Below are 26,191 nucleotides of genomic sequence, written 5' to 3' on the forward strand. Positions count from 1 at the left end.
GACATTTTTCTAATGCTAGGAACTCTCCTTGGGGAAGTTGATTTTTCTAATGCTAGGAAGTCTCCTCGGGGAAGTTGATTTTTCTAATGCTAGGAACTCTCCTTGGGGAAGTTGATTTTTCTAATGCTAGGAAGTCTCCTCGGGGAAGTTGATTTTTCTAATTCTAGGAACTCTCCTTGGGGAAGTTGATTTTTCTAATGCTAGGAACTCTCCTTGGGGAAGTTGATTTTTCTAATGCTAGGAAGTCTCCTCGGGGAAGTTGATTTTTCTAATGCTAGAAACTCTCCTCGGGGAAGTTGATTTTTCTAATGCTAGGAACTCTCCTTGGGGAAGTTGATTTTTCTAATGCTGGGAAGTCTCATCAGGGAAGTTGATTAGAGATTGGTATGTCAAGACGACCGAGTTTTGGCTGGTGTAGGGGAGGGGGGGGGGGAGGGGGACCGGGAAAATGAATGCAGGCGTCAGCCACTTGACACACAACAACATCTTCATGTGTTGGCTACAAAATCTTACAGTAGTCAACATTCGAGTCAAGTTCAACAGTATTAAACATTCTACGGTAGTTCAACAATCCCTAATATCCTACAGTAAATCACCAGTCCCACACTTTCTATAGTACTTCAACAGTCCGTAAACATTTGATGGTAGTTCGTCCTAAATATCCTATAGTAGTTCAACAGTCGTCAATACCCTACGGTATTTTTAACATTCCTAAACATTTGATAGTGGTTGGGTCTAACTACAATCTACATCGTCTGGCTGCCAACTCACAAACCTTGCATTCATTAAATGACTACCACACTATCGCATGAAGAGGAAACTATAAAAAAAAGATCTACCCTAACGCTATGATAACCAAAACGAAGGACAACGCGATTTTCACCAAAGACCAAGGAAAAAAACGGAATTAACACTCAAGTCAAATTACCACCTCGTGTAATTAGTTCTCCTTAATTGACGCTAAAAGCACTCGAAGACTAGACTTAGAGGTTAAGCCAACGTCAGCGTGTAGTAGAAAAACTACTTATTGCAACCTAATACATCATCCCTATACGTATGAAGGGGGGGGGGAGGTACTGGGTGGTGTTTTCTCCGCAGTCAGGTATAGGGTGGTGTTTTTACCATCAGCATCCTCTGTTAGGATCTTTAGCTGATCCCCGCCTGTGGCAGGCAGATCTTTAGCTGATCCTGGCCTGTGACAGGCAGATCTTTAGCTGATCCCAGCCTGTGACAGGCAGATCTTTAGCTGATCTTTAGCTGATCTCAGCCTGTGACAGGCAGATCTTTAGCTGATCCCAGTCTGTGACAGGCAGATCTTTAGCTGATCCCAGCCTGTGACAGGCAGATCTTTAGCTGATCCCAGTCTGTGACAGGCAGATCTTTAGCTGATCCCAGCCTGTGACAGGCAGATCTTTAGCTGATCTTTAGCTGATCCCAGCCTGTGACAGGCAGATCTTTAGCTGATCCCCGCCTGTGACAGGCAGATCTTTAGTTTGTGACATTTGTCAGCTTTTCCTACTAATGCCCAACTGATCTCAGCCAACAGCATGAAATAAAAACGAATTATCGTCAGATTAGAGAAATAATTAGCTGCAAGAAACATTTGAGCACATGAGCAAGAAAATGCCTCCATTTTTTTGTGCAGTTGTTTTCTACCTGCAAAAGTTCAAAGATCTAGTCCTTGGCACGTGAATTATGTCACAAAAACTAGGTCAGCCTGGGAAACTTTGTCTCGATCTAGCAGGAATGTCGGTTCTAGATCAAAGAAATGATGCAAATGTAGGGACAGCAGACTTGATAGCTTCCCAACTAACCACAAAATATCTCTCACAAACCATCACACAATATCTCTCCCACAAACCATCACACAATATCTCTCCCACAAACCACCACACAATATCTCCCCCACAAACCACCACACAATATCTCCCCCACAAACCACCACACAATATCTCCCCCACAAACCACCACACAATATCTCCCCCACAAACCACCACACAATATCTCTCCCACAAACCATCACACAATATCTCTCCCACAAACCATCACACAATATCTCTCCCACAAACCACCACACAATATCTCTCCCACAATCCACCACACAATATCTCTCCCACAAACCACCACACAATATCTCCCCCACAATCCACCACACAATATCTCTCCCACAAACCACCACACAATATCTCCCCCACAAACCACCACACAATATCTCTACTTCCCACAAACCACCACACAATATCTCCCCCACAATCCACCACACAATATCTCCCCCACAAACCATCACACAATATCTCTCCCACAAACCATCACACAATATCTCTCCCACAAACCACCACACAATATCTCTACTTCCCACAATCCACCACACAATATCTCTACTTCCCACAAACCACCACACAATATCTCCCCCACAATCCACCACACAATATCTCCCCCACAATCCACCACACAATATCTCTCCCACAAACCATCACACAATATCTCTCCCACAAACCACCACACAATATCTCTACTTCCCACAAACCACCACACAATATCTCTCCCACAAATTACCACACAATATCTCTCCCACAAATTACCACACAATATCTCTCCCACAAACCACCACACAATATCTCTACTTCCCACAAACCACCACACAATATCTCTACCACAAACCACCACACAATATCTCTCCCACAAACCACCACACAATATCTCTACTTCCCACAAACCACCACACAATATCTCTACCACAAACCACCACACAATATCTCTCCCACAAACCACCACACAATATCTCTACTTCCCACAAACCACCACACAATATCTCTACTTCCCACAAACCAACACACAATATCTCTACTTCCCACAATCCACCACACAATATCTCTCCCACAAACCACCACACAATATCTCTCCCACAAACCACCACACAATATCTCTCCCACAAACCACCACACAATATCTCTACTGCCCACAAACCACCACACAATATCTCTACTTCCCACAATCCACCACACAATATCTCTCCCACAAACCACCACACAATATCTCTCCCACAAACCACCACACAATATCTCTCCCACAAACCACCACACAATATCTCTCCCACAAACCACCACACAATATCTCTCCCACAATCCACCACACAATATCTCTACTTCCCACAATCCACCACACAATATCTCTCCCACAAACCACCACACAATATCTCTCCCACAAACCACCACACAATATCTCTCCCACAAACCACCACACAATATCTCTCCCACAAACCACCACACAATATCTCTCCCACAATCCACCACACAATATCTCTCCCACAAACCACCACACAATATCTCTCCCACAATCCACCACACAATATCTCTACTGCCCACAAACCACCACACAATATCTCTACTGCCCACAAACCAACACACAATATCTCTACTGCCCACAAACCAACACACAATATCTCTACTGCCCACAAACAACCAGCACGCAAACAACACTGGTCATCGTTAGACTTTTTGCTTAACCCTTGAACCAACTACCCATCGTATTTGTTATCTCAACTTTATATATATATATATATATATATATATATATATATATATATATATATATATATAAGTCTATGCATTAATACATTGTTCATCCGATCGCTATAAATCTGGACAGTTTTCAAGAATACTCATGGAAGATTTCTGCGAGGGAAAAAAATTAAAATTAAAAAAGGGGTGATTTGGCGCCCTGGGTATTCTAGCGAGCATTATGGCGTCGACGTTCCTTTAAAAGGGTCATGGTGTGATATACATAACGAATGCGATTAGCTACTATAATTGTACACTAAATAGAACCAAGTGCATCCTCTGCCGCCCACCAGGGTGCGGATTTGGTGCCCAGGGCTCTTCTATGGCAATATGGCGCCTACGTTCGTTTTAGGAGTACCAAACACTATCGATACGACGGGCTACCATGAGCTTTGACTAAGTCGAATCAGGCACGTCTCCGGCGCCGCTGCGGTCGGGTGACCCCAAGCACCCCGAGTTCGGCAAGCGAGCACAAGGCGCCCACATTCGTTTTAAACTTTCAACAGGGACACAGTGGCACACGACACTCCATGATTTAGCGAACCGAACTACCGTACCCGGCGCCCCTGTGGTAGTGAAAAAAACGGCTTAACGCAAGGCTTCCATACAAAACACCTTTGGGCGCCTGGGCGATAGAGTGGACAAAAATGCGCCCCAACAACTATGAACTAACAACAACTATGAGAAATAAATCTTTTTTTTTTTAGAAATGCAGCGTCGACGTCTAAAAATAAAAATACACGATTAGTAAAGCACTGATTAAATCCTCCTAAAATATTGCATCAGCCTTTCTTCTGGGACCGCAGCAACGCATGGGTCAGGTACTCTAGTTTAAAATATTTTTAAAAATCTATCCAATATAACGGATAAGATTTCAGAGTATTGTTAGAGTTTAAAAAAACAACCATAGTTGCAGAGTTCTGCCAACATCAAGGTAAGTCAAGAGTTAGCCAAGAAATGAAGATTACAGCTTGACTGTAGACCGACAGACTGGTTTCATCGTTCAACATCAATCAACGCTCAAACCATTTTCAACGAGGTCTAGTACTTGCTGGGTACACGTGGAGCAGTAAAGTGGTGCCTGTACTCTTTACACTATATGCATATATATATATATATATATATATATATATATATATATATATATATATATATATATATATATATATATATATATATATATATAGCGGACGATGTGACCTAGCGGAGGAGCGCTAGACTGCTAACCCTATAGTTTCGAGTTCGAATCCGGATTCAAGTTAGTGGAACGTATTAAGTCCACCCAACTCACCTAATTCACGTTAGGGAAAGTAATGGCGTCTGGGCAAAGTGCTGACCACATTATCCCTTTAGATGCTGAGGTCAAGAAACATATGAACTCCACTACATCTGCCCATTGGATCATTAGAGGAATCATTACTTTAAGTATATATATATATATATATATATATATATATATATATATATATATATATATATATATATATATATATATATATATATATATATATATATACATATATATCGGAATAACCCACAAAAGCCTCCCCCATTACTGATGAGAGCTAATGGCGTAACCATACTGAAGGCAACTGTGACTATTATTTGTGCCAAGAAGCCGTACAGGTAGACCATAACGAGTGCAACTTGTACCGTAAAGCACGATGTATAACATAGGTACAGTAGGTAGGGGGGGGGGGTGTCATACTCGTAAATATGTGGTGAAAAAATATATCCGGGAGGGGAGGGTGGGAGCGACCCGACATTGTGCAGAGTTAATTGCCTCACAATAGCGAAGCTTTCTTTAATTATAGCTCGCAGCAGTTATGGGAGTACGTGCTAGTACCTCCATCACCTAGCACCTAGTGCTGTCTATGGTATCAGATCTAACCCCCCCCCCCCACCAGCCCCTAGTGTTTTCTATAGTCTCAGACCTACCCCCCACCCCCCACCTAGTGTTTTCTACAGTGTCAGACCTGACCCCCCCCCCCACCTAGTGCTTTCTACAGTATCAGACCTACCTACCCCACACCACCCACCTAGTGCTTTCTATAGTATCAGACCTACCTACCCCCCCCCCCCCACACCTAGTGTTTTCTATAGTATCAGACCCTTCCCCCCCCCACCTAGTGCTTTCTATAGTATCAGACCCTTCCCCCCCCACCTAGTGCTTTCTATAGTATCAGACCCTTCCCCCCCCCACCTAGTGCTTTCTATAGTATCAGACCCTCCCCCCCCCCCACCTAGTGTTTTCTATAGTATCAGACCCTTCCCCCCCCCACCTAGTGCTTTCTATAGTATCAGACCTACCCCCCCCCCCATTACCTAGTGCTTTCTATAGTATCAGACCCTCCCCCCCATTACCTAGTGCTTTCTATAGTATCAGACCTACCCCCCCCCCCTCATTACCTAGTGCTATCTTTAGTATCAGACCTACCCCCCCATTACCTAGTGCTTTCTATAGTATCAGACCCTCCCCCCCCCCATTACCTAGTGCTTTCTATAGTATCAGACCTACCCCCCCCCCATTACCTAGTGCTTTCTATAGTATCAGACCTACCCCCCCCCATTACCTAGTGCTTTCTATAGTGTTACGTACCCCCTTCTCTAATCCTTTCGAACTAGTCAGGGGATCGTAAACAAGAAGAAGAAAAAATAAAAATAAATAAAAGCCAACTTCAGTAATCTCTATTTATTCGCCACAAAGTACAACATCTAACATTAACCCGCCACCGAAGTACAACTATCAGAAATATACACAAGTAACTACAACAACTAAAGTCCTTAAGTCGACTGCCCTACTTGTCCCTAACCGTCTAGCATAGCCTAAGTCTAAAACATGTCGTGGCTTTCCACCAGCTCACAAAGACGACCCATGTCTGTCTTCTCTAAACCTAGCTATCCGAGACGAGTACGTCCGTCTCCGAGTGCGTGTCCCTAACCGTCTGTGTCGAGTGTGTCCCCAGTCTCCTGTCTACCCTCCTAATATTCTCGAGTCGTCCCTGACTAGTGTGGGAACCTTGTTAATCGAGCCTGACCCCAAGGTCAGGTCAGGTCAGGACATGACCGTCCATCTCGGCCCTGTGCGATCTGGAAGGTTTTCCCAGCCGTAAATCACGAGTTCTTGGCCACGTTAATAGCTCGGACCCCAAGACACCAGGTATGCATCGCCCACAGCGTGGTAACCAATCCGGTGTGGCCGTCACGGCCCAAAGGTTCTCACGGCCTATGCTGGCCAGTGCATTAACATGCCTAAGCATTTCATTTTAATTACCTGGCCCTCCTCGATGGGACCAAACCCAGGTAAAGATCACTTGGGTTCGTAACACCCCCACCCTTCAAGAAATTAATTCGCCACCACATGGTGAATTAATTGAACATTTCTTACTAGACAACCATCCCAATCTCACAATTCCTCAAAAGTCCCAGAATAAACCTAAATGGGACTAAATCCATTTAACATAATCATTACTAAAAAGATAAGAAACGTGGATGATTTAGTCACAATAACAAGTTTGACTAAATACCCCAAACACGATGTCATCAAACATAGACATCAAAGTAAATAAAACAGCAAATCTGCAACACATGTGTCACTGTCGCAAATAATGCTAAGATTGAAAACCAACAGTCTTCGTTTTACTGATAGTTACGTCATCAGTCAACAAAACTTGTCAATACAATTAAAAACTGTCACGAATTCAACAGCATGTAAAACATCAATAACAATTTTTTTTTTTCAAACAAGACATGTAAAAGGTACATTCTTTAAGCCTAAAAACAGTTCATTTTGATTAGAACACTTGCATCCTGGGAAAACATGAAACAGTCTATCTTGGGAACAGTTCTAATAGGTTTGAAACACAAATTAGTTTTCCGTCTTGCAGGTCATCATGAGTCGGTTACCATAAAACTTAAGCCGAACTTTATACCGGCGCGGCACAATTTTAGAAACAGAGTTATTGTCCGTCCACACCAATATCGACTCGCACATAAGGCGTGGTTTCCCAGGACAGCTTGCACTAATGCCATGTTTTGGCTCGATGTTAATCCTGAACATCGAGGCACACAAAGAGGGAACGACTACACGCCCCGTCTCCATGAAAGCGATGGGGTGTGCGCTGGCTTGTACGCACCCTCGGTTGAGAGAAGTAGCGTGACCCGCTGAGGTCACCGTCTCCGGGTTGTTGGTTTTGACCGGGTCGGTCAGAGAACAATAAATCACCTCCGTGATAAGGGGAGGGAAGCCTGAGTTAGGCTCAACTCCTAAACAAAAGGTAACGACTTTGCTCGTCACCGCTGACAAAAGATTCACCGTCTCCTCGATCTCTGGATGTAGAACACCATCCACGTGACCTCCAGGTGAGGTCATGGCCTCTGGGTTGCTGGACTTGGTCGGGGAGAAATTAAACACGGCTGTGATCATGGGAGGACAGCCCGTGTTAGGCTCACCTCCAAGACAATGGGTAACAATTTCGTCTGTTACCGAGGCTGGCAGAAGATTCGTTGACTCGTCTAACTGAAGGTGTAGGTCACCATTCACATGACCTCCAGTTAAGGTCATGACGCCTTCAAGACCACAAGTAGTAAGGTCTTGATCAGATACAGTTACTGGTTCAGGTTCAGACGAGGACAGCCTGTTCTCATGGGTATTCACTCTCTCGGTGGTTACCGTGATTTCAGCGGTGGTTGTAACCACTGGTTCTGATATTGACTGCCCCTTTTCATGACTGGTCAACAACAGAGTGGTTTCCGTGATATCATCGGTGGTTGTATCCACTGGGTCAGATATTGACAGCCCCTTTTCATGACTGGCCAATAACAGAGTGGTCGCCGTGATATCATCGGTGGTTGTATCCACTGGGTCAGATATTGACAGCCCCTTTTCATGACTGGTCAACATTAGAGTGGTCGCCGTTATATCATCGGTGGTTGTATCCACTGGGTCAGATATTGACAGCCCCTTTTCATGACTGGCCAATAACAGAGTGGTCGCCGTGATTTTATCTAAACCAATAACTTGCTGAATGCCTTCAGTACTTGTCGGCACACAACTCTCGACTCGTAAGCTATCAGCACGTTTTGACGTTTGTGCTGGTTGTGCTAGGTTAGAGTCGACTTCAGGGACTGAGCCAAAGCTAGTGGCAGCCTTAGTCTGAGACTGACAAAACTCACTACCTACTCTATCAGACAACAAACTATCTTCATTTCTATACCGATCCTCGGAAACTACTACCCTAGCCTGAGAGAAAACAGAGACAGATTCTGGAAAGTCAAACAACCCACTAAGCTGCGCCTCCTCCCATAGCCTAAGTAAATCCCGTTCCCTCCTGATCTCTAATAGTTTAACTTCATGTCCGAACAGTTTCTCTAAACTTTTAATGTTAATTTCTTTCCAAGATTCTGACATGAATATATCCCTCCTGATCTCTAACAACTTATCCTCTTTTTCTCTCGCGATCTCTAACAACTTAGCTTGAAACTTTCTCTCAATTTCTTCTACTCTAATACGTCCTATCTCATAATATTCTATAGAGTATAGGCACTCCTCCTCTAATCTACCTGTATTTACCAACTCAACACAAATATGATCTCGTAGAACTCTATCTCTATCCGAGACATCAACCTCTAGTCCTAGCTCCTCAACTAGACGCAACAACTCTACGCGACAAAACCTGTCTAAAACTTCTAGAGTTGGACACTCAATAAAACTCATTACGTCCATGATTCACACTTACGGAACTTATCAAGCTAAATGGTGGCGGTTAACTAACAAAAAATGTGGCTCACAACAAACAACTTTAACTTAAACATTAAAAGTAGGGCTATCACCTTTGACACTTGAAACAGGTAGACACCAGCTATACTGGGCCAACCAACCTAAGATATCCAGCTACACTGGATCACAAACGATTTACTCACGTATACTGGGAATTGACCCTCCAGCTATACTGAGCAAACCAAACAAAAATTACGAATTTATTCACGTACCTGGGAATGACCCTCCAGCTGTACTGAATAAACCCGAACACTCCAGTTCCACTGGACCAAACAAAAACATTCAAGTATACTGGGCATTAATCCCTTCAGCTATACTGAATAAAAATAAAAATTCCAGCTCTACTGGACCAACATAAAAATCAAGCAAAATAAACTCAGTGTCAATACAAAGGTGATAAGCTCGCTACTTACTCAATGTTTGGAAAACTCTACTGATTCCGTGAACAACTTTACTCTTACTACTAATAAAACTTAAAACTAAAACACAAGCTCGTGAGCCCCCTACTGAAAATGGCATCGAAAAGAAACTATTCAACTCGTTGTCTGTCCAATCCCAGACGCTAGCCGCCAATTGTTACGTACCCCCTTCTCTAATCCTTTCGAAATAGTCAGGGGATCGTAAACAAGAAGAAGAAAAAATAAAAATAAATAAATAAAAGCCAACTTCAGTAATCTCTATTTATTCGCCACAAAGTACAACATCTAACATTAACCCGCCACCGAAGTACAACTATCAGAAATATACACAAGTAACTACAACAACTAAAGTCCTTAAGTCGACTGCCCTACTTGTCCCTAACCGTCTAGCATAGCCTAAGTCTAAAACATGTCGTGGCTTTCCACCAGCTCACAAAGACGACCCATGTCTGTCTTCTCTAAACCTAGCTATCCGAGACGAGTACGTCCGTCTCCGAGTGCGTGTCCCTAACCGTCTGTGTCGAGTGTGTCCCCAGTCTCCTGTCTACCCTCCTAATATTCTCGAGTCGTCCCTGACTAGTGTGGGAACCTTGTTAATCGAGCCTGACCCCAAGGTCAGGTCAGGTCAGGACATGACCGTCCATCTCGGCCCTGTGCGATCTGGAAGGTTTTCCCAGCCGTAAATCACGAGTTCTTGGCCACGTTAATAGCTCGGACCCCAAGACACCAGGTATGCATCGCCCACAGCGTGGTAACCAATCCGGTGTGGCCGTCACGGCCCAAAGGTTCTCACGGCCTATGCTGGCCAGTGCATTAACATGCCTAAGCATTTCATTTTAATTACCTGGCCCTCCTCGATGGGACCAAACCCAGGTAAAGATCACTTGGGTTCGTAACAATAGTATCAGACCTACCCCCCCCCCATTACCTAGTGCTTTCTATAGTATCAGACCTACCCCCCCCCCATTACCTAGTGCTTTCTATAGTATCAGACCTACCCCCCCCCCCCCCATTACCTAGTGCTTTCTATAGTATCAGACCTACCCCCCCCCCCATTACCTAGTGCTTTCTATAGTATCAGACCTACCCCCCCCCCCATTACCTAGTGCTTTCTATAGTATCAGACCTACCCCCCCCCCCATTACCTAGTGCTTTCTATAGTATCAGACCTACCCCCCCCCCCATTACCTAGTGCTATCTTTAGTATCAGACCTACCCCACCACCACCCCCATCACCTTTAAAATCTTAGACGTATGCTTACCCCCCCCCCCTTCCACATGACCTAGTGCTTCTAATATTATCCAGTAAAATAAAAGTGCTTAGTCTCTACGTAAACAAGTAAACACACAGAAGCTCCTGTCATGTTGAAGAATAAAACAATCAAAAGCGGACATTTTTTTACCCGAGAAATTCAATGACAAACTTTTTAAAGTGCTGCACTAGTGTGCGTAAATAGCCTGCACTACTGTGCGTGTAGCACGCGTGGGCCGCACACGGCTCCAACAAGTGACTGAGTCAGAATGACGTCACGGCGCGAGCAGGTAGCGAGCGTAGGGGTGAGCAGATTCCTGGGTGACAGAAAACTTAAGGAAGAATCAAACACTCTCACCTTCGGCTGTTTACTGCCTGTGGTAAGGAATACAGGATGGGTAGGAGGTGTGGCGGCGGGGGCAGGGGATAATATTCACCAGCTATTGCTCTGATACTTTCAAATGCTCAAATCTACCCACAATATTTTCTACTGAGTGACAGAACTACGTAGTATATGATGCAGGTTTTTGCCTGTAGTCAAGTTGATGATCAGATCTACACGGCACTGAGACGCACAAAAACGGCTCAGCTCATTATTTCAGAACTAGATGGCACTCGTATCCAGTGAGGGTGGGGGGGGGGGGGCGACAAACTCAGGTGCGCTTGGGTGGGGGAGCTCAAGTACATTGTAGAATAAGGGGGGGGGGCGGGAAAACTGAAATACTTTTGGTGAGTCGAAGGGGGGTGGGGGGGGGAGATAAAACTCTGGTATCCTTTAAATAAGGGAACAAACTCGTGTAGCTGGTTGGGGGGGGGGGGGGGGTAGATGGGTAAATTTGTAGGCGGGGAAATTCTAGTTTACAAGCATAAAACATGGACATTACAAGCATAAAACATGGACATTACTAGCATAAAACATGGACATTACAAGCATAAAACATGGACATTACTAGCATAAAACATGGACATTACTAGCATAAAACATGGACATTACTAGCATAAAACATGGACATTACAAGCATAAAACATGGACATTACTAGCATAAAACATGGACATTACAAGCATAAAACATGGACATTACTAGCATAAAACATGGACATTACAAGCATAAAACATGGACATTACAAGCATAAAACATGGACATTACTAGCATAAAACATGGACATTACAAGCATAAAACATGGACATTACAAGCATAAAACCTGGACATTACAAGCCTTGACAATGCAAGTTGCAGAAATACAAGGTGCATAAATACATGAACTAGAGAGCAAAAATAGAAGCATCAAACAACATAGTACAACAAACATCTAGGAGAGAATGCTGAGGCAGCAGTCAGGGGAAATAAGCAACCAGAAGGTGGTGGAACTTGGCCCGCTCGTCTGTTGGCCAAAACAAAAACAGGGGGGGGGGGGGGGAGCAATCAAGAGAAAGTGTTCGACTTTTTTTTAACGTACCTCACCTAACGATCAGCCGGGGTGGGGGCTGTGAGTGGTGGGGGGAGGGTCAATGTTAAATGCATGTGCACTGAGAATAAACAATAGCACACACACACTGTCCTATGTGTTTAAAAAACAGGGATGTACAACTATATACAACAAAAGAATCTCTGGTGGGACATGGTAACATGTGAGAGATACCTTACTTGCATGAGTTTGTTTTTTTTTAGCCAAAAACCTAAGTATGAAGGCACTGTAAGGACTTATATGCTGGTACTATTGGGACGTGTATGTCATCTTAGTATATCCCCAATACTATTGCTACAGGTAGAGCGACATAAGGACAATGACCCCAAAAGTAAGATATAGGTAAGCTCCAGTCATAAAACTGGTGTAACAAATAGCAAACTTGTTTTCAAAGTAACCATTTGTTTTAAGTAAAGTGTATCATCTTTGATTGTAATTATAACATCTCAACTAGAATACCCGTCATCCGTTGGATAACTGTGGGTTTCGGGGGGTCATCCATCAAAAAACATCACGTCTGTCACTCAGAGGCATAGCGAGCCTTCCCGGCGCCCGGGGACAAACTTTTCGATTTTAACCTTTAACCCCCCCCCCCCAAGATTTCGATTTTTCATACCCCCCCCCCCCCCTCAAACTTTTGATGTGCACCCCCCCCCCCCCGACTCAAACTTTCGATTTGAACCCCCCTCAACCTTTCAATTTATTTTTCCAAACCATTTTGGCGCCCCAACATATGTCCCCCCGCCCCCCCTCCACCTCCCCCGGCCTCCCCTTCCCCCCCCCCCCCCCGCCTCCCCTCCCGCCCCCCCCCCCTCCTCGCTACGCTACTGCAGTGTCACTTATCGTCACAAAAACAGACCCCACATTCAAAAATATGTTTTTTATCTTTTAAAAACACCGAAAACACCGATTTCGGACTATCCCTTCATATACTGACGTCACATGTGACCTACTCAACTCTACTTCACCTGCCCAGTGTCCCGCCAAGTCTCAGACAACATGTTTTTATCGTTTAAAAAACGATTCCAGCCGAGCATGTCTCTGACCACACTATCCTTTCATATGCTTAGGACAAAGAAACAGATGAACTCTACTTCACCTGCCCTGTATTCCCTGCCAAGTTCAGATAGGCAACTTTATCATTCACATCTAAAAAAAAAAAAAAAAAATTGAAAAAAAATTTCATTGACATATTGGTCTAGAACCTGTACCACCCGCATGAGAGCGGACTACGCTACAAAACTTAGCTATTTACTCGTGACGTCACAAATGAATTTTTATACTATACTTTTGAGTCTCCGCGCATAGATCTAGATCTAAGTCTAGTAGTAGAATCTAGTAACTTTCAAATTAAATTTTATCTTAAATTAGCCAAACAAAGATTTATATAAAATAATTAAGGCCTGAAATAGATTCTAGATGTATTAAGGCCTGAAATAGATTCTAGATGTAGAATTTACATTAAGTCTAGATCTAGAATTTACATTGAGTCCTAGTGACCTAGATCTAGGCTAGATCTAGATCTAGATCTAGGCTAGATTCATAACTTTCCTTCGACAGCTGATCTTTAGATCTAGAGAAATTTATTGTAAAACTAAATGAAAAAAGACAGTTTAAAATTGATATAAGTGTTGGAACGTAATAAATACAGCAAACGGACGTATTGTTAAAGTTATGACCGACAGAATGATTAGATTTAGAACGCGTTAAACTTGTGAATGGGAACACAATTTTCTTCGATAGACGCCGCCATTTTATTGTACTAAAGAGTAAACAAAAACCTGTGACGTCACGGTCCCGCCGAGTGTAGTGGTCGTTTTAATCTTTTTTAAAAAAAATGGGTTACTCTGCGTATGAATAAATCAATAAATTAATTAACGTCTTTAAATAAATGTGTGATTAACAGTCTGTCTTAAAACAAATTTTTTCTCTACCTACATACTATTTTACAGCTTTCCACGATGAGTGCAACCATGCGAGATAGTCAATCAGGCAAACAAACAAACAAACAAAAAAATAAATATTCAACCATGTAAACAAACTTGACTTTTAGTAGTATATAGATGGTGCTTGTCATAGCTTCAAAGTAGAGTAACCAGATTATAGGCCACACTAAGGATTGGTCATTTAATCAGAGTAACCAGATTATAGGCAACACTAAAGATTGGTCATTTAATCAGAGTAACCAGATTATAGGCAACACAAAGATTGGTCATTTAATCAGAGTAACCAGATTATAGGACACACTAAAGATTGGTCATTTAATCAGAGTAACCAGATTATAAGCCACACTAAAGATTGGTCATTTAATTTACATTTTTAATCAAATTAATTCTAGTAGCCCAAAGTGGAAACTTAATTAAAGCCTTTTTAAAATTAATTTCATTATGAACAGGTTGTTATGGTGTTAAGAATTAAGAAGGGCTAAAAGCATCTTAATACAAGGTTAATTGGCTGTTGATTTTACAGGTAGTTTTCAACCTGCACCCAACACATCTCACTATATAAAGGTGAACCTCTAAGAAAGACCAACACATCTCACTATATAAAGGTGAACCTCTAGGAAAGACCAACACATCTCACTATATAAAGGTGAACCTCTAGGAAAGACCAACACATCTCACTATATAAAGGTGAACCTCTAGGAAAGACCAACACATCTCACTATATAAAGGTGAACCTCTAGGAAAGACCAACACATCTCACTATATAAAGGTGAACCACTTGTAAAGACCAACACATCTCACTATATAAAGGTGAACCTCTAGGAAAGACCAACACATCTCACTATATAAAGGTGAACCTCTAGGAAAGACCAACACATCTCACTATATAAAGGTGAACCTCTAGGAAAGACCAACACATCTCACTATATAAAGGTGAACCACTTGTAAAGACCAACACATCTCACTATATAAAGGTGAACCTCTAGGAAAGACCAACACATCTCACTATATAAAGGTGAACCTCTAGGAAAGACCAACACATCTCACTATATAAAGGTGAACCTCTAGGAAAGACCAACACATCTCACTATATAAAGGTGAACCATTTGTAAAGACCAACACATCTCACTATATAAAGGTGAACCACTTGTAAAGACCAACACATCTCACTATATAAAGGTGAACCTCTAGGAAAGACCAACACATCTCACTATATAAAGGTGAACCACTTGTAAAGACCAACACATCTCACTATATAAAGGTGAACCTCTAGGAAAGACCAACACATCTCACTATATAAAGGTGAACCTCTAGGAAAGACCAACACATCTCACTATATAAAGGTGAACCACTTGTAAAGACCAACACATCTCACTATATAAAGGTGAACCTCTAGGAAAGACCAACACATCTCACTATATAAAGGTGAACCACTTGTAAAGACCAACACATCTCACTGATGTCAGCTGATCTAGAACATTTTCCAAAAGCATCTTGTATAGATGGACATATTATTAAGTGGATTGTATTAAAAACTCTATGCAAATACGGGGATAGGAAGCTGAATGAATGCACAGAAAAATAAACACATTCTCACACAACTTCAAGAACGTTTGTTTGGGTCAAGATGATCAGCATGTACTGACGTACTAAACCAACATATACTTAAATAGCTCTGGTAGATTTAGCTCAAACAATATAAAAACACTGTACATAAAAGTTATTGATTTAGTTGACAATTACAAGTAAATGTGTAGACCTATACACTTTTTCTGTATTAAGAGAGGGACTATTTCCCCTACTGTAGTTTGCTTGTCTTAATTAATATTCGATTATGTCAAATTGTTTTTTTACAAGGACTACAACATAGATTTTGTTGTGTTTCTTGTTTTCGGTTGTGTTGTGTGTATATTTTGTGTTGTATTTTGTTTTGTGTGATAAAATAAGTGTATAACTAAACCAAACAAGTAATGAAAGACTTACCTAGAGATGACTAGAAGGTAAATAATTTGAGTTCATGCCTTATGGGTGCTGAAAAACAAGGACAGTCATTTAGGTACAGTACATTTTATAATAACTACACAGCTGTTGGAAAAAAATTTCAAATATCTAAAGCTTGGATAGATTTCAAATATGTGACATTTGAAAATTTTGGAAAAATAAATACACATTATATATATCTAAAGGTTGGAATAATATATATATACATTTCAAATATTTCACATTTGATATTACAACAAATATAAGATGGAAATAATTTTGAGGGTACCAAGAATTTTATTTGTAACTGCTCAACTTGAAATAACTACTGTTTTTAAAACAAAAGTGTCAAAAGTAACTTATAAATGCTCAACTTCAAGTAAACACTGACTTAAATTTCAACTTAGACTTGCAACTATTACTGAATGTAATAGTTTTTGAAAACATTCCAGATTTGGTAAGTGTAAGCATTTCACCAGCAATTTTCAGGGGAAATAACTGACAAGCTAATCCAAAGATGATGAACAACAAAGTGACATGGTTCACCACAGCTCATTTCTTTAATTATTATAACTTTATTTATCACGTGAACCAAATGTCAAGCGGCGTAATTTAAAATTAAAGCTGAAATTAAACTCAAAATGGAAAAGGTCGATAGCTGTGCTGTTTCAACAAACAATTGGTATAATGATTAGGTTGATTTCAGTATGTTAAATGGAAGCTAATATCAAAAATGAAAATAACTCAAAATGTCTGTATCGAATAGGCCTATATTTTTGTTTTTGATTCCAATGGATGTTACAATTCATTCAAATGGCAATGTTCATTAAGTACACATGAAAAAGTCAGGTGTTGGAAAATTGGGAGACTCTTAATCGCAAAATGGCAAGACACAGTTTGCAAGAAATTTTTTTGATTCATGCTTTAGGTGGTTTGCTTTTTCACCAGATGTGTGAGAAGAAAAGATCTAAACAAAACAAGTGTTGTAGGCCTAACTATGTTGTTCTTTTTTTTTTCTTTGATCTAGTTTAGATTTGTTTTTAAATATTAAAAAATCTTGACATCGTTGCCACTAGGATCGCCTGTTTGTCAGCAGGAGAAAAAATCTCTGTCCACAGCTTACTCTGAGTTCATAAAGAGAATATTATTTTAGACAAGATTTTTTCTTAAATCTTTATCTAAACATATATTTAAAATTCTAAAACTTTCGCCCCTGCTCGCCCGCTCAAATTTCCTTGTCTGCAAGAGAAAAATATCACTGTTTGAGGGGTCACAGACAGTGCATATAAAAACTAATAGCCTGAGCAATAGCAATATCACAAATGTGCTTTGGGTAATTGTGAGATCATATACCTCGCCACAGAGAGAAACATTCAACCACATGTTTAATGTAAGGCCAAATACCTTCCGATCCTTACACGAGTCAAAGTATATATTTTTCTCTATATATTTTAATTTGCCCCCCTACCCTACCCCCCAAGAGATGCCTGAAAGAAACACTGATAACAATACGAAGTTTGTATGAAAGTTGTTTATTGTAAATAGGTTGCTGTATAATTATTTTTGCTATCTTCACATTTTACCTTCACCCAAGCTCACGTGACAGACATGTTTTGCACCCTCCTCGTAATTTAGCGCTGAAGTGAACTTGTAAAGGGATGAATGGGGTAAATGTGATTTGTACTTTGTACTCTATCCTGTTCGTCCCTGTTCTGTTCAATACTCATGTGGTGAGCTGTGCCAGCCAGGTAATCATATTATTCAGGTTTTATTCATTACATTTTTGTAATTATTCTGGGTCCAAATAGGTTTAAGAGTTAAAGATTGTGATCTAATTCTAATCAGACTAATCTAGATCTAACTACTGCTAGCAGCTAGCTCGACTAATCACTAGAGACGTGAGAGACCATTTAGGGGGTAACACCAAGGCAAAAAATAGCAAAATATAGAGAGAAAAATTTGAGGGGGGGGGGGTGCAAATCAAAAGTTTGAGGGGGGGGGGGGTGCAAATCAAAAGTTTGAGGAGGGGTGCAAATCGAAAGTTTGAGGGGGTGCAAATTGAAAATTTGTCCCAGGGAAGGGTCGCTGCGCCTCTGGGGGTTGACACCATTAAGTGCCGCATCCGGTGACACCCAACCTCGCTACGCCACTGAGTCTAGTATACTAGTATTAGTATTAGTAAGTCTAGAACGATAGATATGGAGATCTACTACTACTACTAACACGATCTCTAGTTAGTAGTTAGATCTCTTATTCTCTAGATCTAGATCTAGAGTCTAAGTCTAGTATTAGTTAGAATTATTAGTAAGTCTAGAACGATAGATCTGGAGATCCAACTTTAACTAAAGTTACTTAAGTTGGTAATCTATTGTTTTAGGTACATAAAATCGCCAGCTGTTAGTAATGTACGAAAAAGTTATCTAATTGTCAAGGCTTTAAAAGAAGTATATTGTGATATATGTGTCAAATATTATAGATAAATGAATAATAAACCAAAATCAATGGCTAAATATATCAAAATAGGCCAAAAAGTTACTATAAACAGCAGTGTTAGCTAGCAATATTTGGTATATAAACAGCAGCTATTTGTAACATAGAGTGGTTTCCCCTGAATCTCCCGCTATATTTTTTACCAAAAAAAAACTTAAACAAGATGGCTGCTGAAGTAAACAAGCTTTGTTGCATCTGATGAAAACATTACAAGTCTTTATTTATTACTGAAAAGTTTTAAGGCTGATGCTAGGTGGAATAAGATACGCATGCGATAGACATGCGCAATGGAGAGAAACTACGACTTGCCTTTGCAGCATTGTTTTCGATGGTACTGTGCATGCATGTGTTTACAGCTGCAGAACCCTAACACCAACTCTAATCCTAATCCTATCCCTAACCTAACCCTAATCCTACCCCTAACCCTCATTCTAGCCGTAACCCTAGCCATAGGTCACTGCGCATGCGCAGACTGCAGAGCTATCTTTTGCCGACTAAGTGGAGATGTTGGGGAGAAAAATCTTCTTCCGAGAAGTCACTTTGAAGTTTTAATACAATTATTTAAAAACAGGAACATGAATGAAAGATTGAAACTTTGAAACATTTTAACAATTTTAGCAACTTTCAAAACATAAATCTTCCTTAAAATGTGAAATAATTATAGATCTATAAATTAATAATTACTAAAATTTAATGAGGCACCTTCTTTTCACATTACTAGAATCGGACGATTTGACGTACCTAAAGGCTTGCCTTAAGGCCAAGGCCATAAGGGCTAAAACCGTAAAACGATAGATTACCCTAAAAAAACTAAAGCTAAAGTTAAACTTTAAAGTTTAAAGTTAGGCCTACTGAATCTACTCTAGAACCTAGATTCTAATCTAGATCTAGGTCTAGATCTAGATTTTGATAAATAAACGACCTCACCTTGTCACCCTTGTATTTTATGGTATTTACTTGAACAGACTAATTATTCTAAATATTTTTGTTATGACTGCTTAATCAGTTCTTTCAACACGGAAATATTGCTTCAGATGCAAAATACATGTAAATATAGGAAGCCATATTTGATTACGGCCCGGATGACTTCTTGCCAGGTCGCAAGATGTTTGCCGATAGCTACAGCCAAATTGAGTTGTTGAATTTATTTTAATTAAACTTAAGCATAGCGAACATACGCATGCAACATTTTATATTTTAAGGCTTTTGAACAAAATTGCATATGGTATATGTATTGATAATTTGAAAAGTATTAGATTCTAGATCTAATATTTATGAAGCAAAATATTTAAGCGGTGCGCTTTAATCAGTTTTGTATTCAAAGTTTTTACTTTTGTTGTTCAAGCCACAAAAAAAGTAATAACAATTCTAGATGTAGGCTAGTACATTATTTATTTGGGGGGGGGGGGGGGGGGGGGGTGTGCAGTATTCGATATTCGATAGTAGTTCCAGACCCGCTGACCAGCAACTGCCAAATGTATCTAGTTCAAGAGGAAGTACTGCAGAGAAAAAAACGTTGATTTGACACATATTTTAACAAACGTAGGTACTTGGATCTATATCATTAAGACTTTTGTCGGTTATCATGTTCAAATAATCTAATGTAGTACTAAGTTAGTTTAGCGTGTATTAAAGATGTGCACTGTCAAAACGGCCCCGACAAAACGACCCAGTAAAAATGGCCCCGACAAAAGGGCCACGACATATGGGCTCCCGTCATATTCTCAATTCTCGCGACTTACAGCTTCCTTTTAAGAGTCAGTGACCTGCAAAAACCGCTCACCAGCCTTTTCCAAGAAGTGTGTGTGTGGGGGGGGGGGGGGCGTTTTTTCGCCAATGTAAATAGTGAGTAGATAAATCATTTAACATTCAGAAAAAAAACCCTCTCGCATTAAAGCATAATGTTCGATTGCGTAATACGAAAACAAAAATCATTAAGAGTCAATGAGCATAGAATTGTATCCAAAGATAGAAAATAAAATAAAAACTAGACTAAACTAATTTGCAACTTCTATAAACTATCATCAAAACTCAACTTAAGTCAGTCACACACACACCCATATACATACATACATACATACATACATACATACATACATACATACATACATACATACATACATACATACATACATACATACATACATACATACATACATACATACATACATACATACATACATACATACATACATACATTTATATACTATACATACATACATGCATATATATATATATATATATATATATATATATATATATATATATATATATATATATATATATTAAAATCTTTTAAGTCTCTTAATTTTAAGTCTCTTAATCAGCGAGTGCATTTATTGACTAATACTGTATATAATTTGGTTTTAATTTTTCTAATAGATATTGGTAGTCTGTTATTTTAAACAAGTATAAACATAGACAGTAATAAAACAAAACCCTTTTTTCATAATCTTAACAATGTTTCATTCCGATGCTCTTGATCAATAAAATGTTTCTTTTCCTAAGTTTCCGATAATGACTTGTTTAAAAGCTGAATTACAATTCATTTCATTACTCACTTTACGTAGATTTATACATTTTCTTCAGACATCTATATCGTTTATTCCACTTTCACCTCCGAACGAAATTGAAAAAAGAAAAAAAGAAATTCATATAGAAAAACCAGTATCCGCTACTCCAATTCCCCCCTCCAGTGTTTCTTCCAAACTTTTTTCTCCGGGGGGGGGGGGGGGGGGGGCACTTGATATTTTCGGGGGTACGGTCAACATTTTCCGAGGGGGGTGGGCGGACACATTATTTTTTTTTATTTTTTTATTTATTCAATTACGGTAACAATAGTAGGCACGATCGAGGCCTTTTTTCACATTGGCTGTTTTAAAATTAACAAATAAAAACAACAATTTAATAACAGCATTTAAAAAGCAATAGCATAGTAACGACATAGCAGTAACATAGCACTAAAAATGTGGAATAAAGAAATAATATTACATAGTTATAATACAAGATGAAATAAAATAAGAATATAATAGATGAATGAGAAATGTTTCAATGAGTCAGAGAGGTCATTAAATAATTGTTGTTTTAGTTTACTTTTGAATATATTTTTAGATCTAGATAGTTTTATTTTGTTAGGAAGATTGTACTACAAATTAGAACAAGAGTAGGCGAAGCTATTTTTTTTTTGGAAAAAAAGTTATATATGGGATCGGTAAATTAAGACGACGATTTATTTAATTTTGTGTTAAAAGAAAATAGGTCTGATAAGTAAGAGGGGGCTGTTTCGTGGAATATTTTATATAAAAAAATTGCTTTAGTATATATAATCTGGTAAAAGTACATGTTTCCTATATAAATTCCATGTTGTCCGGGGGGGGGGACTTTCTTCGCCCCCCCCCCCGAATAGATGCCTGGAAGAAACTCAGCCCCCCTTCCTACACACACACACAAACATCCCCCACACCCTCCTCCGGACAGTTTTAAATGCCGCTCACGAAGGTAAATATCTAAAAGAAAAACCGGGTAGCCTATTTTGTAAAGAGAAGAGAACTAAAAGTCACCAGAATTTCCCGTGTAACGGGTACCGATGGCTAGTTTTAAAATAGAATAGAATCTCGTACAAAAAAAAAAAAGAATCGCACACCAAGTGAACGCCAAACAAACTGTGCATAATAGTGCGGAATATTATTAGTACTTTATAAATCCACATGCGTTTTTTGAGAAATCGGAAATTACTACTTCTGTTCAACGGAAACTACTCAAAATTTAAGAGAAGGCAGAGAATTACATCTTTTACTTACATGCGAAATTTCATTTATCTATCTGAAATAGAACTCAAGTTATAGACTTTTGAAAAATTGAAAGTAGAGTAAGTTCCACTTCCGGTTATCGGAAATTGCTCAAAAGTTGATACGTATCAACGATTTTGATATAATACTTATATATGAAATTTCATCAACCTAGCTGTAACTGTACTCAAGTTATCGTGCACGCTTATTTGGTCTACTTTTGGTCGTGTCTTTAGAACAATTTCGATAATAAGCTGTGAACACGATAACTTGAGTACCATTACAGCTAGGTTGAGGCTGATGAAACGTCATTTATAAACATTATATCAAATTTGTTGTTCTGTATCAAATTTTCAGCGATTTCTGGTAACGTCACAAAAAGCCAGACCTCCCCCCCCCCTATTTTGTTAATAACAAACAGATCTACTACAGTAGTAATTTTATACAGTAGCAAACACATGCAGTTGCGTAAAAAAATATTTATATGCATGAGCTGTAGTGTGAAAGATAGGCAAACGTTAAAAACGCTTCCCTTTCTTTAAATAGTCAAATAGGGGTGCCCTTAAGCTCCTTTAAATAGATTTGTACTAAACTAATTAAAAAGCTATTACTTCTCTTAATCATTTTTTAGCGCAATTTCCATACTGGGATTGCGATTATTAACTCGTCATTTCTGGATGGATGTAAGTCGTATCTCCTCCTCAACAAAGCAATATCGAGGACTATAGTTCCAAAAGCAAGTATGTTAAGCAAGTTCCGAGGATGAACATAGGCCAACAAAAAATCCCGGAATTCCTTCCTGGATTTCCCGGAAAAGCCAAAAAACCTCGAACAAATGCAGTTTTTGCTCCATATCTCGGCAATCAGACCACTTAATAGCGACTTGAAAAATTTACCAATCGATTCCTGTCATAATTTAGAACAATATTGCCGAAGAAAGTTTTCAAAAATATCCTTTCGTTCGGTCACAATTTTTTTTTAAAAATTATTTAAACTGAGCATCGTGTAGGCCTAGGATGATATTTTAAACTGAGCATCTTGTAGGCCTACTCGTTAAAATAAAACTATTTCCGTTGATATAGGTTAATATAGTTGTATTTTTTTTAACTTATTAATTCAAACGTTATTTTTGTACCCTATTAATTTATTTATAATTTATATGAGAGTGATAGGGAGTTACAATTACAAGGTTTTGTTTCGCTAGGCCTAATCATTTTTTCACATTTAAAAAAAATTAATTAAGGAAATTGCGCTTAAATTGTCACTAGACTTTTTATTAACTTGTTTAACATACTTACTAAACAATAAGATTGTATAAATAGGAAATATATTTAAAATTAATAATATAAATTAAAAAACATTTTAAAAAAACATAACACGATAAACCATTACACATAAAAAGCTTTCACGTTTTATATTCTTTTGACCGGCTAGAGCATGCGTTCCCAAACTGGGAGGGCTTAGACTAAACCCTAGTAAGGGTCTATGAAACCTGCAAAAAAATATTAAATGTCAATGTGAGACGAGTCCTTCGTAACACACCAAAAAAGTTTATGGAGTTCTTTCGTCGGCATGAAGTTAGTTGCATACTTCAGAGACTTGATCGAACAGGATGTTTTCATCAAGGAAACGCAGCATTAGTTCAAACATCATATGAAGTAGCATACGAAGCACACAACAATCTTCTTATCAAACGCTGCGTGTTGAAGATGGTGAAATAAATTCTTGGGGATTCCAGTGCAGTCAAGATGCAACAAATATCTCTGTCTAATAATAATACTATTCAGCGGCTTATTCCAAACATGTCCGTAAGAACAAATTTCGAATTAAATCAAGCTTTCACCATCGTTTGCTTTTCAAGTTAATGAATCAACAGACGTGCGTTCGTGTTGGCAGTTGCTGGTCTTAGTCTATATTCATTCAGATGATGGAGAAAATAAATGTTTTTTTTTTTTAACTGGATAACTAAAATGGGAAAAGAGCTGTGGGGTTTGTACGGATGTTGCGCCATCTATGTTTGGGTTAAAATCGGGCTTTCAGATACATGTAAAAGATTTAACTCCCTAACCAAGGGGAATCCATTGCATTATTTACCAGTAGGCCTATGCCCTTGCCAACAAGACTCTTCCAACTCCATTGATAATAAAAGTCATAAATTATATTAAATCTGGAGCCATAAACACCCGTCTATTTAAAGAACTGTGTAAATACATGAGTAGAGATAGTGAAGTTCTGGGTTTTCGTACACTACGGTACGCTGGTTGTCAAAAGGAAATGATGTTAATCGTGTTTTTTAATTGAAAGATGAAATCAAGTTGTTCTTGGAAGTGCAAGGGAAACAAGACATTTTGATATACTTTAACGACTAACAGTGGTTGGAAAGAGTATCTTACCTAGCAGATATATTCGAACATCAACATGAGCTTAATCTAATGCTACGGGGAAAATGAACGAATATCATCTCTTTTCATGATAATCTCTTGGCAATTTTTCTTTAATCAAAACTGCAAAATTGACGAAGAAAAATAAAGCTTGGAAATATTGCCATGTTTGAGAAACTCTGCAGTGTGATAGATGAATCTGATTGTGAGGTATATAAAATTTTTAAAGATTATTCTGGGCCTCTTGAATCTCTTGAAAACGAAGTGCGGCGTTTATTTCCCATGAGCTGAAAGAAGAAGAGTCTGCATTCACACATTACCCATTCTCTGCTTCCCTTGATGTTGCTAGCATTCCCGATGAATTACAAGATGAACTCGTACATTTGCGGAATGATTCCGCGTCACGTAACGATTTTGGTGTAATATGCACCATTCATACCCAAACGTGAAATTGATTGCCTTTCGAGTTTTAGTCAGAGTTTCTTCCAGAGTTTCTTCCAGGCATCTCTTCGGGGGGGCGAAGCCCCCCCGAAAAATTTTTATCGCCCCCCCGAACGAAATGAAATTTATATAATTTATATAGAAAATATATACTTTTAACAGTGTCCGCCCCCCCGAAGAAAGTTTACCGCCCCCCCGAAGATTTCAAGTGCCCCCCCGGAGAAAAAAGTCTGGAAGAAACACTGGTTTCTTCCAGGCATCTCTTATTAAATCCGTTTTCTAAATCGCGAAATAAAGGCTAAAACTCTTTTTCTAACATTGCCTTTTTATAATGCAAAAGTGTGACGTCACACCATCTGAACCTCCCCACCCCCTCATCACACACACCGTCACAAAATTACGGACCCCCCTCCCCCCTACGAGTTTGACGTCATTTATGGAGACCCTAATCGGTGATTGTGATAAACTACTTTTGACGTGAAAAATATTATGGCTATTTCGTTCAAAGATCAGTGTGATAATTTTGTTAAATGTAACGCATTTGTTTTATTTTTCCAATATTAGGGCCCTCTTGGTGTAGGCCCAACACACTAGGCCCTATTTCACTAGGTTAGCATGTAGCGTTTTGTTCTGTTGCGTCTGTTTATCCAGTTGTACTTTTTGGTGCACCTACACTTAACTAACTTGC

The 26,191-nt window shown here is 39.5% G+C and overlaps 1 protein-coding gene across 1 annotated transcript in view; it reads right to left on the reverse strand.

Annotated features, from left to right (window-relative positions):
* LOC131953506 (myocardin-related transcription factor B) overlaps positions 1-19,969 on the reverse strand; it is a 59,790-nt gene extending 39,821 nt beyond the window's left edge. The window contains exons 1-2 of the mRNA XM_059316696.1: positions 19,821-19,969; positions 16,407-16,454 (exon numbers count right to left, since the gene is read on the reverse strand). The gene's annotated coding sequence lies outside the window, so the exon portion shown is untranslated. The remainder of the gene's footprint in view (positions 1-16,406; positions 16,455-19,820) is intronic.
* Positions 19,970-26,191: the final 6,222 nt, after the last annotated feature.

This window comes from Physella acuta, unplaced genomic scaffold (assembly GCF_028476545.2).
Source record: "Physella acuta isolate Inbredline_101_S28 unplaced genomic scaffold, ASM2847654v3 ptg000927l, whole genome shotgun sequence".
In the NCBI taxonomy this organism is placed as follows: domain Eukaryota; kingdom Metazoa; phylum Mollusca; class Gastropoda; family Physidae; genus Physella; species Physella acuta.